Here is a 17,464-nt window from a genome sequence, read left to right as displayed (position 1 = left end):
AGCTGAAAATAAGTTTAGGGCTGCTCTGGGTTATCTGGAGTGTTGATGTTAATTGTAACTCTTCTATTTGGATTTGCTTCCGTGAAAGCCATTTATAGTTTATTGCCTTAGCAATCTTTGTCACAGGAAGAATTAATTTCTTTGAAAGGTTATGGTTTGAAAGATTCAAAATGATTGCTGCCTTGCCTATTTTAGTGTAATCATTACATATATATATATATATATATATATATATATATATATATAATATATGCCAAAAATATATTTTATGAATTAGGGGATTTACAATCTTGGTCAGCCACTGAATGATGCTCTGGTATGTGAGATTATTTAAATGCTCTGATCTTGCCAAGGACATTAAGAGCATTTTGTGAAATAGTTCAAATTATTGTTAACCTAGAATGAACCTAAATTAATGTTCTGCTTCAAAATTTTAAAAATTCGTGTATAATGTCACATGGTTGTGAATCTGTGCGATTTAAATCACCGCTTAATCAGTTTTGCTAAAAACAGAATCCAAGGAAAGAAGCACCACATTGCTGCCTGCTTCACAGGATTCTCACTCACACGGAGCTCCCTCTAGGGGCCAAATTAATTACTGCGCCTCAAAGCCTACCCAAGACAGCCAAGGGATGCCCACGGGCTCAGTCCTGTGATGAGCAGTTTACATACGCCTCCATTATCCTCACAGCAACACTGAGGTAGGGAGGTCCTGTTACTCCCCTCATTCAGGAGATAAGAACCCGAGGTGTAAACAAATGAGCTGATCTCACACAGCTAGCGCATACTGACAGCAAGATTTAGAACTCTACAACTCTTAACTTCTCTACTAATGTGCTCTCAGCCGTGATAGTAATATGAAGATGAATGTTTTCAGTGCACATAAACCAATAACATAAGCATCAGGAATAAATAAAGCATTGTTTTTGTTCAGAAAAATACAGCCTAATGGAAGCAAAGTTTTCTGGGAGAAATGTAAATTATTATACATTTTATGTGCCAGGTGCTGTCTAGACATTTTAACTTACCTTGTCTCTTTAGTCCTCAAATTAACCCTATTAGATAAGCTAGGTATTTTTAAGTGAAAAACTTGAAGATAGAGGGTAAATTAGCCTGTCCAACGTCACAGAGTGAATAATGGAGAAACTGGGGATTCACATCCAAATCCTGGTTACTCCAAGGCTGGAGCTGTCTCCACTACAAATTGACTGAGCTTTGGGTAGTAGAGCTTTACATCTTTAGTCTTTCTCGCCTCATCCCCAGGCTGTCCACCATATGAGGCCATTTTAGAGCAACACGGAGGTCACTTGTATCACATGAAAAACCCAAGGATAATTGTTTACGAGAATCCATCTGTGGTAGGCAGAATAATAACCACCCCCCACTCTGAAAATATGCCCGTGTCCTAATCCCCAGAACCTGTGAATATTTTACCTTACAGAGAAAAGGGGAGTTTGCAGATGTGATTACATTAAGGATTTTGAGATGGGGAGATTATTTTGGATTATCAAGGTAGGCCTAATATAATCACAAATGTCCACCATAACTCAAAATTGATGATATATATAAATGTAAAATCTAAACCTATAAAACATCTAGTATAATACAAAGGAGAAAACATATTTGACCTAGCAAAGATTGGTTAGATTCAATGCCAAAATCATGTTCCATAACAATGAATTGTTATATGTTATACATTGAGGAATCTCAGAATAAGTATGTTGAGTGAAAAGTGTCAGACAAAAAAATAGTCTTACCATATGCTTCCATTTGTATAAATTTCTAGGAAGTGAAAACTAGTGGTAACCATTGTCAGTGGTTGCCTGGGGACAGGGTGAGGGAAAAGGCAAAACAAGAAGGAAGAATTACAATGGCCACCAAGAAATTTTTCGAAGCAATAGAAATGTTCAGTATTTTGATCACAATGATGATTTCACAATGTATACCAATGCCATAACTTATCAAATTGTGCACTTCAAATATGTCAAGTTTATTGTATGTCAATTACACCTCAATAAAGCTGTAAGAAAATCAACCAATATACTTTATCATCTCAGGAGAACTGAAAAGAAAAATAAATCATCATTTCAAAAGTTGCAGAAAGAGCATTTGACAAAATTTAACACCCATTCATGATAAAAGCTCTCCACAAACTTGAAATAGTGGAAAACTTCTTGAATATGATAAAATGTATAAAAGAAAATCTACGGCCAAATCACATTTAATGGTGAAATGTGAAGGCAAGGATGCCTGATCTTATTGCTTCCATTCAGCACTGAACTAGAATATTCTAACCCAGGTAATACAACAAGAAAAATAAATAAAAGACATGAAGATTGGAGAGAACATGGTAAGCTGTAATTATTTATAGATGACATGACTAGGAATTCTGAAAACTCTGTGGAAGAGAGAAAAGAAAATTCCTAGAAATAATAAGAGAATTTTGCAAGGGGTAACTAACACAGAAGTTTGGAGTTTTCAATTTCTTTCCTAGAACAAGTTTTGCATAATGGGAGGCATTGTGATAGCCTGAATTATTGCTTGATATTCACTTCCTCTCCCTCAATTCCATGGGAGAAATATACTTCCCTACTGCTTTGATGTTAGACCTGACCATGTGACTTGTTTTGGTTAATGAAATGTTGGCAGACATGACACAGGAGAATCTTGAAATGTATTTATGCAGTTGTGCTTGTTACCTGGAGCTCCTGCTGTCACCATGAGAAAAGCATGCCCAGTTTGGCACACTAGTCCCAGATAGAAAATGAGAGAGACTTGCAGAAGATCTGCCCTATGCAGGCTGTCCTAGTCAGACCCAGCCTAGATTAGACAATCCCAAGTCAACCCCCAGATGCATAAACTAAATACATGCTTATGCAACTGAGAATTTGTGTTGGTTGTTACACAGCAATAACTAACTGATTTCCAGATTATCTGCCTGGCTAAATGTTACAGAGAATTTTAGTATTCTCCAGAAATAAACTATATTCAAGCAAAGAGATAAATATATATTGTGGAGTAAAGAATAAAATGGAATCAATAGAATCTATGGTCAACAGATTTTCAACAAGGGTGTCAAGAATATTCAATATGAAGAGAATAGTCTTTTCAACAAATGGTGCTAGGACAACTAGATAGTGACATGTAAAAGAATGAAGTTGAACCCTTACCTCACACTATATACAAAAATTAACTTGAAATGCAACAATGACCTAAATATAAGAGCTAAAACTATAAAACCCTTAGAAGAAAATATAGAGATAAATCTTCATGACGCTAGATTTGGAAAATAATTCTACTTATAACACTGAAAGCATAAGCAACAACAACAAAAATAGACAACCTCGTCTTTACCAAAATTTAAAATTTTTGTATTTCAAAGGATGCCAAAGTGAAAGGACAACTCACAGAATGGGGGAAAATATTTGCAAATCATATATCTGATAAGAGATTTGTATCTAGAATACATAAAGAACTCTTACAACTCAATCGTAAAAAGACAACCAAATTTAAAAATGGGCAAAGATCTGAATAGACATTTATCCAAGGAAGATAAACAAATGGCCAATAAGCACATAAAAAGATGCTCACGTCATTAATCATCAGGGAAATGCAAATCAAAACCACAATGAGATATCACCTCACACAGAGTAAGGTGCCTAGAATCAGAAAGTCAGATGACAAGAGTTGGTAACGATGCGGTAAAACAGAATCTTGGTACACTAGTAGTGAGAAAGTAAAATGGTACAGCTGCTTTGAAAAACAATCTAGCAGTTTCTTAAACATTTAAACAAAGATACCATATGACCAAGCAATTCTACTCCTAGAAAAATGAAAACATATGTCCATGCAAACACTTATACATGAATGTTTATAGCAACATTATTCATAATAGGCAAAAGGTAGAAACAACGCAAATGTCCATCAATGGATGAATGGATAATTAAAATGCAAAATATACATACAATGGACTATCATTTGGCCAGAAAAGGGAATAAAGTACTGATAGATGCTACAAGTTGGATGCACCTTGAAAAGAGCATGCTAAGTGAAAGAAGTCAGTCACAAAAATCCATGTGTTATATGATTCTATTCACGTGAAAGTTCAGAATAGGGAACTCTATAGAGACAGACAGTAAATTAGTGCTTGCTTAGGGCTGGTGGTGGGAGGGATGGGTAATAGGTAAATTGTATGGTATATAAATTATATCTCATTAAAGCTATTTTTTAAAAGAATAAAATAAAAATTATTCTCATCATGATAAAAAATTTTAGCTATTTTCCTAATTAACTAAGGAAAACTTTATGAAGAATTTGGGATTTCAGATAGGTCTTAAAAAGCTGAAAACAGAGGATTTGATAGATAAGAATCTAGAAAGTAAGAATAACTTGATTGGCAGAGGAAGAATAGTGTTCTGGACATGCCTCAAAGGCAAAGAAATTATGGGGATTTGTGGAAGTGAAGAAGGGAAATGATACAGAAAAAGCAATGCTCTGGTTTTATCATAGCACTAACCACACTGTTGTGTGGTTATCTCTTTATAATTCCATTCAAATTCTGTCTCCAAGAAATTGATCACTTGTTTCAACAAGGATTATGCTCTTGTTAATCAACAAAGCAGAAGGTCTTGACACACTATTACTCAATTTCTGTTCCTGTGAAGCTTGAGGGAAAGCTCAGGGATCAGACAGAAGGTATGTCTTGAACGTATTACTTACTAATTTAAATACTGACAAATTTAATGATTTTGATGTAGTTTTGAAAAAGCCCAATATTAAAATTACTATACAAAACCATGCATCTGATTGTCATGTGTTGATGTCTGATTCAGTATGGCAGATTGAGCATATTGTTTGCCTCTCCTTGTTCTCAAGATTACTCTGAAATTTCAGTAAAAAGTATAATAAAAATAATAAATCCATGGCAGCACTGAAAATGAGTGAGTATATCATGTACATACTAGAGATTTTTATACATTTCTCACAGATAGAATTTCAATGGATCATATTAATGGAAAGTCAACAGCAAAGGAAACTACAGAGCTACGGTGCACTAGGGAGCCATCTTCTTTGAAGAGCCCCAAATAGAGCTCTAGGCTCCAAGCTCTGTTTGGAATTTGAATCAATCACTAAAGGGTTTAACTAAGAACACTTTGGACCAGTTGGCCTCTCTCCCCTCCAGTCTAGTAGTTAGCTAGAACTTTTGACCCCAGTTAGAACCTCAAAAATTTTCCTAGGCAGGCTCCAAGATGTTGGTCTTGTAGTTGGGAAAAAGAGATAGAGCAGATCCTAAGAGAAATTCAGATCTATACAATAGATCTAGAATAAGGCAGTTTTTTGTTTGTTTGTTGTGGTTAATTGTGAGGGTCTCAAGCTACCTTGCTTGCTCCTTAAAACATCCTTCTAGGAGGACTTCCAAAAGACGTGGGGTGGGGAAAGAGGTAATGAATGGTAGGGAAAAATAAGAGAAAATTTTCCTGAATTAAAGACAATTTTTAGTCTTCAAATTGAAAGTCCCACTAAAGGTCAAGGAGAATAAATGGAAAGAAGGAAAAAGACACACACTTGTTCACATCCTGGTGAAATTTTAAAACTTTTAGGGTAAAATTCCTTATAAAAGTTTACTTATAAAAGAAGATGAATAAGATTATTATCAGATGGTCCCATCAGTGGTAATGGATGCCAGAAGCCAAAGGAAAAATACATTTAGAGATATGACAAAATGGTTTGGAATCCAGAAATTTTTTACTAGCCAATTTTATCAGTCAGGTATGAATAAAACCAAGCAATTTTCAGATGTGCATGCACTGAAGAATTTACATCCCATTCATCATTTTCTGAAAAAAAAAAAAATATCCTGAGGATATACCTAGGCAGAGTAAAATCAGGGATGCAAGAAGGAGAAAGTCATAAAAAAGTTAAAAAGAAATAACAGGAGTGGAACCAAAATAGTAATACAGTGAAAATAAATCTCAGAATGATGGTCATGCACTTATAAATGAATAAATTTACATTTCCACAGAAGGTCAGAAGGCTCTAGGAATCATATTTTCAGGATAAAAATATATCCCACTAGAGAATTTCATTTTAAAATCCAGAAAATTTTAAAAACATAATAAAGCTAATTACCTCTTTGGCCAATGGGAAGAAAACAATTGGGAACTCCAGCAAAAACTTCTCACATGTGCATGAAAATAATGATCCAAATAGGAAACTAACTAAAATGTGATGTGATTTAGAGCAATTTGCTGATGTAAGAAAATTAATTTGAACTTTGCTCTTGAAACATTATCCTTAGAGGAATACATAGATAATAGCATTGGTTTAGAGTTTCTCCTCTGTCCAATCATGCTACCTGTTTGAGAAAATTTACTCAGTAATAATTTTACAAATTGTGGTTATAGTACTAGAATCAACCTACAGACTGTAAATGACATAACCTTGTCAATGAAGAAGCAATGACAAAAATTATGAAAAGAATAGGTGAGAAGAGCAGAGCGAAAAATTGTAGGAGAGCTAACTGCCCAATTTTCCATAATTAACATAATTAGATAATATCTAAATGGGTTAATTGAGAGATTTAAATCTGTTAACAGTGAGAAAGTAACTATAAGTACTCAAATAATAATACCAAGAAATGAGGGGCAGGCCAGCCCAGTGGCACTGTGGTTAAGTTTGTGTGCTCCACTTCAGCGACCCAAGGTTCACAGGTTTGGGTCCCGGGAGCGGACCTAGACATTGCTCATTAAGCCACGCTGTGGTGGTATCCCACATACAAAATAGAGGAAGATTGACACATAGGTTAGCTCAGGGACAATCTTCTTCAAGCAAAAAGAGGAAGATTGGCAATGGATGTTAGCTCAGGGCCAGTCTTCCTCACCAAAAGAATAAATAAATAAATAAATAAATAAATAAGAAATGGGACATGAAGTAGGGAAGGAGAGGGAGATGTACAGAAAGTACACCAAATTCCTCATCTTTTATGGTGAGAGATTGTCTAATAATGATAAATCAAGAAATATAAGTATATTACTTAGAGTGCCAGTGGCAACCAATGGAAACGTTTAAACAGAAATGTCTGAAAGTTAAAGGTTAAATTTCTGGGGAGTGCAAGTGAGACCAAGAGTGGAAAGAAAGGAGAGGCTTTTACTTTTCTTTCTGTATCTTTCTCTACTGTTTGAACTTTTCATTTAAATTATTTACTTTCTTAATACAAAAATAATAGTGTTTTGTCCCTCTTTGAACTTTGTTTTTCCAGTGTAGGTGCATAGTTGTCATACAAAATGGGAAAAAAATTTCTTAACTGAATATAATTGTCTAGATGAAACTGGTGGGTTGCTCCTTTATACACTGGAATATAGTGGTGAACAAGACAGATTTGCTTTCATGGAGCTCTTTGCTTTCATGGAATTTAGAGTCTGTGTGGAGGAAAGAATAAATAAACAGATAAACAGACAATACAATTTCAAAAAGTTCTCATCACTATGAAGAAAATGAGTTTAATGTGCTAGAATGACTGGAGTGGGGGTTACTAGTTAAGGTTGGGAGAGGGGAGAACAAGAAAGACCCCTTTAAGGAGAAAAATTTCAACCCAAATCCTGAGTGAGAAGATCTGAAGCAGAACATTCCAGATGGATGGAAGAGCAAACACAAAATCTCTAAGAATGGAAAGTGCTTAGGGAATCCAAGGACAGAAAGATGACCAGTATCACTGGACCAAAGAAAGGGAGGAGGATAAGAAGTGGAGTTGCTGTGATTACTAAAATTTAGTATAATTCTGTGCTGGTGTGTCGCCTTGTGACTTAATAAGATTCTGGTGAGACAGATTATGTTTTGTGATAGAAAGGACAAGATGGGATTTGGGGAGCATGCTAATCTCATTAGCAACATGAATACTATAAATTTCTAGGATACAGGGATTAGGGACCTGTCTGATTTATTCAGCACCATATCTCCAGTACCTGGCTCATAGTAGGCATTCAATTAATGTCGATTAAATTAGGGAATTTGAAAATCATCTCTGAAGTGTATGTTTTAATTTTATATCATAATTTTTGGGCCACTTGCTACATTTCACCTATTCAAAAACCTTATACTCAGTTTCTTTCTTATGCCAGATACTGTGCTGAGTACTAGAGATACAAAGATAAGAGTCTGTCCCACTCTCAGAGAGCTGATAGTATTCCTAATTTATTATGGTTTATATGATAATTGTAGCTTAAAAACATTTGTACAATGACTATAGGTATCATTAACAAATTATTCATGACATATAAAAAGTTATCCTGCTATGAGAAAGGCACTTTAATGAATTACAAAAGGGAGGGGTCTCAACTGGTGTAATACTTGTGTCCATTCTATTTCAGGATTGAATTTGGGCCATTATTTAATCATTTCCCACAGTACAGCACACTCAACAGTCCTCATTGCTATGCTCACAAAGCAATATTCATTTCCAACTGTAGTTGGGCTGCCAGCTGTCTGAAAAGCTAGAACTTTTTTTTTCTTAATCAAAGTCAATGCAGAATGTGATGATTTCATTTTAAAATAAATTTAGATACCCATAAATAATTTTTTTAATTTGGGTGCAGCTGGTCTGACCACCCTCATGAAATGATTTTGAAATTCACTTTAATCCTTGCCTACTTATAGAATCAGAGAAAGAAGAACAAAATTTCATTCATTCAAAATTAGCTAAGGCTTCAAAGAGGTTGTATATATGAACATCTCGAGATGGTAACATAAGTAGGATGAGAAGAAAGAGAAATGTTGAAATCTCAAATAATAGATATTTGTGCTCACAATGTTTTTATTTTTAAAATATACCTTTAAATATCATAAGCGTTGGAAGATTATACCACCCTCCAACAAATTGACACAGTTTTTACAGATAGAAGGGAAAGTGGTAAAACATGTCTAGGGGAAACATTTGCAACATGGTTAAAAAGTCACAAAAATGCAAACGTCATTTGATCTAGAAGTTCTTTTAGAGCTGTATCTTAAAAGCTTCCTAAACTTATCCATCAAAGAAACTTTGATGATTTGAGTAGATGTGATTTTCTCCCACTCCCACATGACTTTCCACTTATCCACCCTTGCTAGCTTCCCCACTCTCAAATGGCCTTCAAGCTGACAGCTTGAAATTTCTTTGAAATTCCAGTTTTATTCTTAAAATGTATGCATGTTTTGCAATTTACTCCACTACAAAACTATATATATTAAACATAATGACAATAAGTTTATTCTATAATTTCCCATGAAATAAGGACACCTGGGAAAATGTAACCTCCATTTGATTAGAACCAGAATAAGAATACAATTAGGCAAGTGCACAAAGATGTGGCATCAAGGATGGAAATGGCAATGCTCTTATAATTGAGATAAATCCTAAACAATGCAGATCTGCCAAAATAGATGATTGGTCCAATAAATTATCATAGTGTGGAATTCTACACTCCTATTAAAAACTTTAGTGAGAAAGTATATTAATTAAAAAGATAGGTAGACAATCGTGACACAGTATCCAGATAAAAAAATAAATAAGAAAATTTAGAGAACTTATTCCATTTTTATAAGTATATTTGCCTGTATGTGTCTGTGTATTTTCCCAATTTAATATGTATATATATATTTTTTCACAATTAGAATATTTTAGTAGAACCCATATCAAGAGAATCAAAGTGAAAACATTTTAAAGTAGGAGTGACATCAGCAACATGGCAGGGTGAGCTCTTCCCTTTATCTCTCCCCCTTGAAGGACAACTAAATGGATATTCATTGACCAACAGAGGATACCCACACAGCACAACAGGACACCTGAGAGACCCATGCAGCTATACATCTGAAGGTGGATGGACTGGCCCCTGAGAAGTGGTGGAGATAGTTGAGCACTCCCCAGCACTTCCCAAGCAGCTTTGTGCACACGCACAAATGTTTTCCAGCCAGTGTGAGCACCCATAGTACCCCTGCAACCCCAAAAGTGAGAATGTGCCTCAGCACAACTGTAGGAAGAGGCAGCAGCAGCAGCAGCCCTGAGCCAATGCATGATTGTTTTCCAAGCTGGTGGGAGAGCCTACCACACCACTGTAGTCCCAAGGAGTCACCCAGGCTCAGTCCCCATGAGGAAGTCCCACACACAAAGCACAGAAGACAGCATGACTGTAAGAGGTGTTGGCAGATCTACGCACCCAAGTGAACACTTTCCTGGCTGGTAAAAGCACGCATAGTAGTGCTGCAGCCCCACAAGTGGAAACACGCTTTGGCACAACTGTGGGAAGAGGCAGCAGCAGTCCTGAGACTGTGTGTGAATGCTTTCCTGGCTTGCAAGAGAGCCCACTGTACCGCTGCAGTCCCAATGAATGGCCCAGGCTCAGACCCTCTGAAGAAGTCCCACCAAACAAGCACAGTGGTCTACACAACTGTAAGAAGAGGGGGCAGCAGATCTACACAACGTGCTAACACCTTCCTGGCTGGCGCAAGTGCCCACAGAACCCCACAACATCTAGCAGACAGGTGAGATCAGAAACACAGCTTTTGCTTCCCCCCAGTGGTAGCAGGTGGAATCTGTGACCTGAAACTACCACAAATGCACTGGCAAATGATTAGTTCATCTAACACCATGAGAAACTACAGCAACAATTCAGAGAAGAAAAAAAATGACAATTCTCCAGAAACCAACCCTGAAGTCACAGAAATTCACAACCTAAATGATGGAGAATTCAAAATAGCCATCATAAAGAAACTCAGTGAGTTCCAATAAATTCAGAAAGACATTTCAATGAGCTCAGGAATAAAATCAATGAGAAGAAGGAATACTTCACCAAAGAGATTGAAACTATAAAAAAAAAAAACAGTAAAAATTCTAGATATGAAGAACACAATTCATGAAATAAAAAATAATCTAGAATGCCTAAAAACTAGAGTTGATGTTATGGAAGGAAGAATTAGTGATTCAGAGGACAGAAATATAGAAATGCTACAGGTCTAGAAGGAGAGAGAACTAAGATTTTTTTTTAAATGAAGGAATTCTTCAAGAAATATCCAACTTAATTGGGAAAAGAAACATAAGGATTAAAGGTATTCAAGAGGGAGAAGAGGGGGCGAAAGGAGCAAAGAGCTTGTTCAAAGAAATAACAGCTGAGAACTTCCTAAACCTGGGGAAGGAACCGGACTTACAAATACTTGAAGTCAGTAGAACTCCTAATTACATTACTGCTAAAAGACCTTCTCCAATGCATATAATAGTAAAACTGGCAAAAGCCAATGACAAAAAAAAAAAAATTAAGGGCAGCAAGGCAGAAGAAAACAATCTATACAGGAAGCCCTATCAGACGTTCAGCAGATTTCTTGGCAAAAAAAGTTATAGGATAGGAGAGAATGGAATGATATATTTGAAATACTGAAAAACAAAAACTTTCAGCCAAGAATATTTTATTCAGTGAAACTATCCTTCAGATACGATGGAGAAATAAAAGCTTTCCAAGATAAACAAAAGCTGAGGGAGTTCATCACCACTAGACCTCCCCTACAAGAAATGATTAAGGATGCCCTCATACCTGAAACAAAAAGGGAAAGGTCTAGAAAGCTTGAGCAAGAAGATAAATAGATAGACAAAATCAGAAAATTGTACCTCTCTCTCAGACAGGGAAGTAATACTTAATTACAACCTAAAAGATAAAGGAGGGCCAACCCCTGTGGCCTAGTGGTTAAGTTTAGTGTGCTCCACTGTGGCAGTCCGGGTTTGGTTCCCAGGCATGGACCTACACTGCTCTGTTAGCAGCCATGCTGTGTTGGTGGACCACACACAAAAAAATAAAGAAAGATTGGCACAGATGTTAGCTCAGGGCAAATCTTCCTCAGCAGTAATACTAATAATAAAGATAAAGGGAAGGAAAGAATCAAAAGTAACTATAAACACTTCAACTTAGTCACAAACTCACAACATGAAACAGAATAGTTTTTGACAACAATAACTCAGACAGGGAAGAGGAATGGGATGGCACATGCTTAGGCTAATGGAGATAAGAAACTACCAGAAAATGGACTATCTCATCTACGAGATCTTTTACGCAAACCTCATGGTAACCACTAAACAAAAAAATCAGAGCAGAGCCACAATTCATAATAAAAGAGAAAACTGAGAAAAATCTCGACAGAAAACCACCAAAATGAAAATGGCAGTCAAAAATACAAAGGAAGAGAAACAGTAGAAACATAGATCAACCAGAAAACAAGAGATAAAATGGCAGTATTGAGCCCTTATATATCAATAATCATTCTACACGTAAACAGATTAAATTCTCTAATCAAAAGATACAGAGTAGTTGGATGGATTAAAAAACAAGACCCAACAATATGCTGCCTCCAGGAAAGACATCTCAGCTCTAAGGACAAACAGGCTCAGAATGAAGGGATGGTAAATAATGCTCCAAGCTAACGGTAAACATAAAAAAGCAGGTGTTGCCATACTTATATCAGACAAAGTAGACTTCAAGGTAAAAAAGACAATGAGAGATAAGAGGGGCAGTATATAAAGATAAAAGGGACATTCCACCAAGAGGACATAACATTTATGAATATATAGGCACCTAACACAGGAGCACCAAAGAACATAAAGCAACTATTAACAGACCTAAAGAGAGAAATTAACAGCAACACAATAATAGTAAGGGACCTCAACACCCCACTTACATCAATGGATAGATCATCCAGACAGAAAGTCAACAAGGAAATAGTGGGTTTAAATGAAACACTGCATCAGATGGACTTAATAGAGAGCATTCCATCCCAAAACAGCAGAATATACATTCTTCTCAAGTGCATATGGAACATTCTCAAAGACAGACCATATTTTGGGAAACAAGTCAAGGCTCAATAAATTTAAGAAGATTAAATCATATCAAGTATCTTTTCTGACCACAAGCTATGAAACTAGAAATCAACTACAAGGAAAAAATTGGGTACATCACAAATTTGTGGATACTAAACAACATGCTACTGAAAAACTATTGGATCAATGAGGAAAACAAAGGGGAAATTAAAAAATTCCGGCAGACAAACAAAATGAAAATCCAACATACCAAATCTTATGGGATGCAGCAAAATAGATTATAAAAGGGAAATTCATAGCAACACAGGCCCACCTCAGCAAACAAGAAAAATCTCAAATAAGTAATCTTAAACTGAACCTAACAACTAGAAAAAGAATAACAAAGCCCAAAGTCAGCAGAAAGATGGAAATAATAAAAATTAAAGCAGAAATAAATGAAATTGAGACTTAAAAAACAGTAGAAAGGATAAATGAAATTAAGAGCTTGTTCTTTGAGAAGATACACAAAACTGACACACTCTTAGCCAGAGTCACCAAGAAAAAAAGACAGAAGGCCCAAACAAATAAAATTATACATGAAAGAGGAGAAATTACAACGAATACTGTAGAAATACAAAGGATTATAAAAGAATATTATGAAAAATTATATGCCCACAAATTGAATAGCCTATAAGAAATGAATAAATTCTTAGACTTATACAACCTCCCAAAACTGAATCAAGAAGAAATAGAAAATCTGAATAAACCAATCACAAGTAAAGAGATTGAAACAGTAATCAAAAACTTCCCAAAAAAACAAAAGTCCAGGACTAGACATCTTCTCTCGAGAATCTGACCAAACATTCAGAGAAGATTTAGTACCTATCCTGCTCAAACTATTCCAAAATATTGAAGAAGATGGAATGCTCCTAATTCATTCTATGAGGCCAATGTGACTCTGATATCAACACCAGACAAAGAAAATACAAAGAAGGAAAATTACAGGCCAATATTGCTGATGAACATAAACACAAAAAAATCCTCAATAAAATATTAGTAAATTGAATACAGCAATACACTAAAATGATACACCATGAGCAAGCGGGATTTATACCAGGGATGCAAGGATGGTTCAACATCCACAAATCAATCAATATGATACATCACATTAATAAAATGAGGAATAAAAATCACATGATCATCTCAATAGATCCAGAGAAAGCATTTGACAAGATCCAACATCCATTTATGATAAAAACTCTAAATAAAATGGATATAGAAGGAAAGTACCTCAATATAATAAAGGCCATGTATGACAAATCCACGGCCAACATCATACTTAATGGTGAAAATCTAAAATCCCTCTGAGAACAGGAACAAGACAAGGTTGCCCACTCTCACCACTCCTATTCAACATATCACTGGAGGTTTCAGCCAGAGTAATTAGGCAAGAAGAAGAAATAAAAGGTATCCAAATTGGCAACAAAGACCTGAAATTTGTGCTATTTGCAGATGACGTGATTCTATACATAGAAAACCCTAAAGAATCCATCAGAAAACTATTAGAAATAATCAACAACTACAGCAAAGTTGCAGGGCACAAAATCAACTTACAAAAATCAGTTGCAGTCTATACATTAATAATGAATTAGCAGAAAGAGAAGTCAAGAATACAATCCCATTTATAATTGCAACAAAAAGAATAAAATATCTAAGAATAAATTTAATCAAAGAGGTGAAAGATCTATATACTAAAAACAATAAGACATTATTGAAAGAAATTGAAGAAGATATAAAGAAATGGAACGATATTCCATGCACATGGATTGGGAGAATTAACACTGTTAAGACTTCCATATTACCTAAAGCAATCCACAGATGCAATGTAATCCCAATCAGAATCCCAATGACTTTTTTTTCACAGAAATAGAACAAAGAATCCTAAAATTCATATGGAACAACAAAAGACCTCGAATAGCCAAAGCAATCCTGAGAAAAAAGAACAAAGCCGGAGGCACACAATCCCTGGCTTCAAAATATACTACAAAGCTATAGTAATCAAAACAGTATGGTACTGGCACAAAAACAGTCACACTGATCAATGGAACAGAATTGAAGGCCCAGAAATAAAACCACACATCTATGGACAGCTAATCTTCAACATAGGAGCCAAGAACATACAATGGAGAAAGGAAAGTCTCTTCAATAAATAGTGTTGAGAAAACTGGACAGCCACATGCAAAAGAATGAAAGTAGACCATTCTCTTACACCATACACAAAAATTAACTCAAAGTGGATTAAAGACTTGAAAGTAAGACTTGAAACTATAAATGTCCTAGAAGAAAATATGGGCAGTACATTATTTGACATCGCTCTTAGCAGCATCTGTGCAAATACCATGTCTACTCAGGCAAGGGAAACAAAAGAAAAAATTAACAACTGAGACTATATCAGACTAAAAAGCTTCTACAAGGCAAAGGAAACCATGAACAAAATGAAAAGACAACCCACCAACTGGGAGAAAATATTTGAAAATCATATATCCAACAAGGGGTTAATTTCCAAAATATAAAGAACTCGTACAACTCAACAACAACAAAAAACAAACAACCTGATCAAAAAATGGGCAGATGATGTGAAAAGACATTTTTCTAAGATATAGAAGGCCAATAGATGCATGAAAAGATGTTAAAATCACTAATTATTAAGGAAATGCAAATCAAAAGTAACATGAGATATCACCTTGCACTGGTCAGAATGGCTATAATCACTAAGACAAAAAATAACAAATATTGGAGAGGATGTGGAGAAAAGGGAACCCTCAAACACCGCAGGTGGGAATGCAAACTGGTATAGCCAATATGGAAAACAATATGGAGATTTCTCAAAAAATTGAAAATAGAAATACCATACAACCCAGCTATCCCTCTACTGGGTCTTAATCCAAAGAACTTGAAATCAACAATCCAAAGAGATTTATGCACCCTTATGTTCATTGCAGCGTTATTCACAATAGCCAAGACGTGGAAGCAACCCAAGTGCTCTTCTACAGTTGAATGGAAAAAGAAGATGTGGTATATATATACAACAGAACACTACTCAGCCATAAAAAAAGACAAAATCATCTCGTTTGCAACATAGATGGACCTTGACGGTATGATGTTAACTGAAATAAGCCAGACAGAGAAAGACAAATACTGCATGATTTCATTCATACGTGGAAGATAAACAAACACATGGGTGAGAAGAACAGATTAGTGGTTACCAGTGGGGAAGAGGGCTGGAGGGTTGGCAAAAGAGGTAAAGGGGCACATATATATGTGACGGATAAAAATTAGACTACTAGTGGTGAGCACAATAAAGTCTATAAAGAATCTGGTAAATAATAATGTATACCCAAATTTACACAAGGTTATAAACCATTATGTTCTCAATAAAATAATTGAAACCAAAAAAATTACAAAACATTTTAAAATAACATATTTTAATATATTAGAGGAGAAACTTAAGGTAGCAAATTAAGAACTGCCTATCTAAACACTGATGTATCTTCAAAATATGCATTAGTAATTTGCGTAATTTTCACTGGGACACTTTCCACATATAATCACAAGGATGTAAATATATACAGAAAATGTTATCAATAGCCATCCTTGTAGCGTGCTATAATGGATATATTTCATTCATTATCTTCTTTTTTTTTTGCTTGTTTATTTTCTGATTATTTCTAAAAAGAATGTAAATTACATGTCTAAATAAGAGTGGAAAATGTACTATTTTCATATTGATACCACATTATTAAATGTTGTCACCTCAATGTCGTTTTAGAAGTTCATAAGAATACAGAACAACATCAAGTACATTATACACATACTAGCATTTCAGCTTCAAATCTTTACACAGAGCACCCCACACAATCAAGAACTTAATCCCACCCACTCTCTCTTGCTGTTAGTGTTGTAGAAATTCTAGCGTATCACAAGTGTTTTGTTTCTAGCAAGTATAATCACTAATTAGCATTTTGAACCAAGTAGCTGACGTCTATCTTCTTCCTACGTAACACCAGTCACCTTCTGGGTTTCTTGCTACTGCGAAAAGTGATTTTCAGACAGCTTCTCCTGGATATTGTACAGTGCCTGGTAGATAAATATAGTTAAACATTAAATATATTAAGCTGTAAATAAGACAGGTAAGGTTCTAGAACTCATGTAGTTTGATAGAGGAATAATCATATGTCGAGCAAATGATTAATTACAAAATGGAAAGTCCTGCAAGGGTGAATATAGAGCCTATGTGAGAAGGCAACAGGGGAAATGTACCTAGACTGGAGAAGTGCACCAAGTGGTGCTTGCTGCTCAGGCACTGGCATACCATGGCAGGCTGACCCTCTGTATGAACATCCTCCTCATTATTCCATACACCAGGCTACTCCTTTACTCCCTGAATGAATGCCCTTCTCAGCCTACTCTAAGGTAACACTCCATGCCAGGGCCTTGAGTCAGAAATACGTCTTGTATGTTCATGGAAAAGCAAGGCAGCTAGTGTGCCTCAAATGGAGTGAGTGAGGGGAACCAGGAGGTGGGAGCCAGGTTGTATAAGGCCTACAGGGCCATTTTAAAGACTGGTTTTTGTTCTAAGTGAGATAGGGAACCACT

The sequence above is a fragment of the Equus caballus genome, chromosome 9 (assembly GCF_041296265.1).
Source record: "Equus caballus isolate H_3958 breed thoroughbred chromosome 9, TB-T2T, whole genome shotgun sequence".
Taxonomy (NCBI): domain Eukaryota; kingdom Metazoa; phylum Chordata; class Mammalia; order Perissodactyla; family Equidae; genus Equus; species Equus caballus.
Note: the sequence above shows the minus strand (reverse complement) of the source record.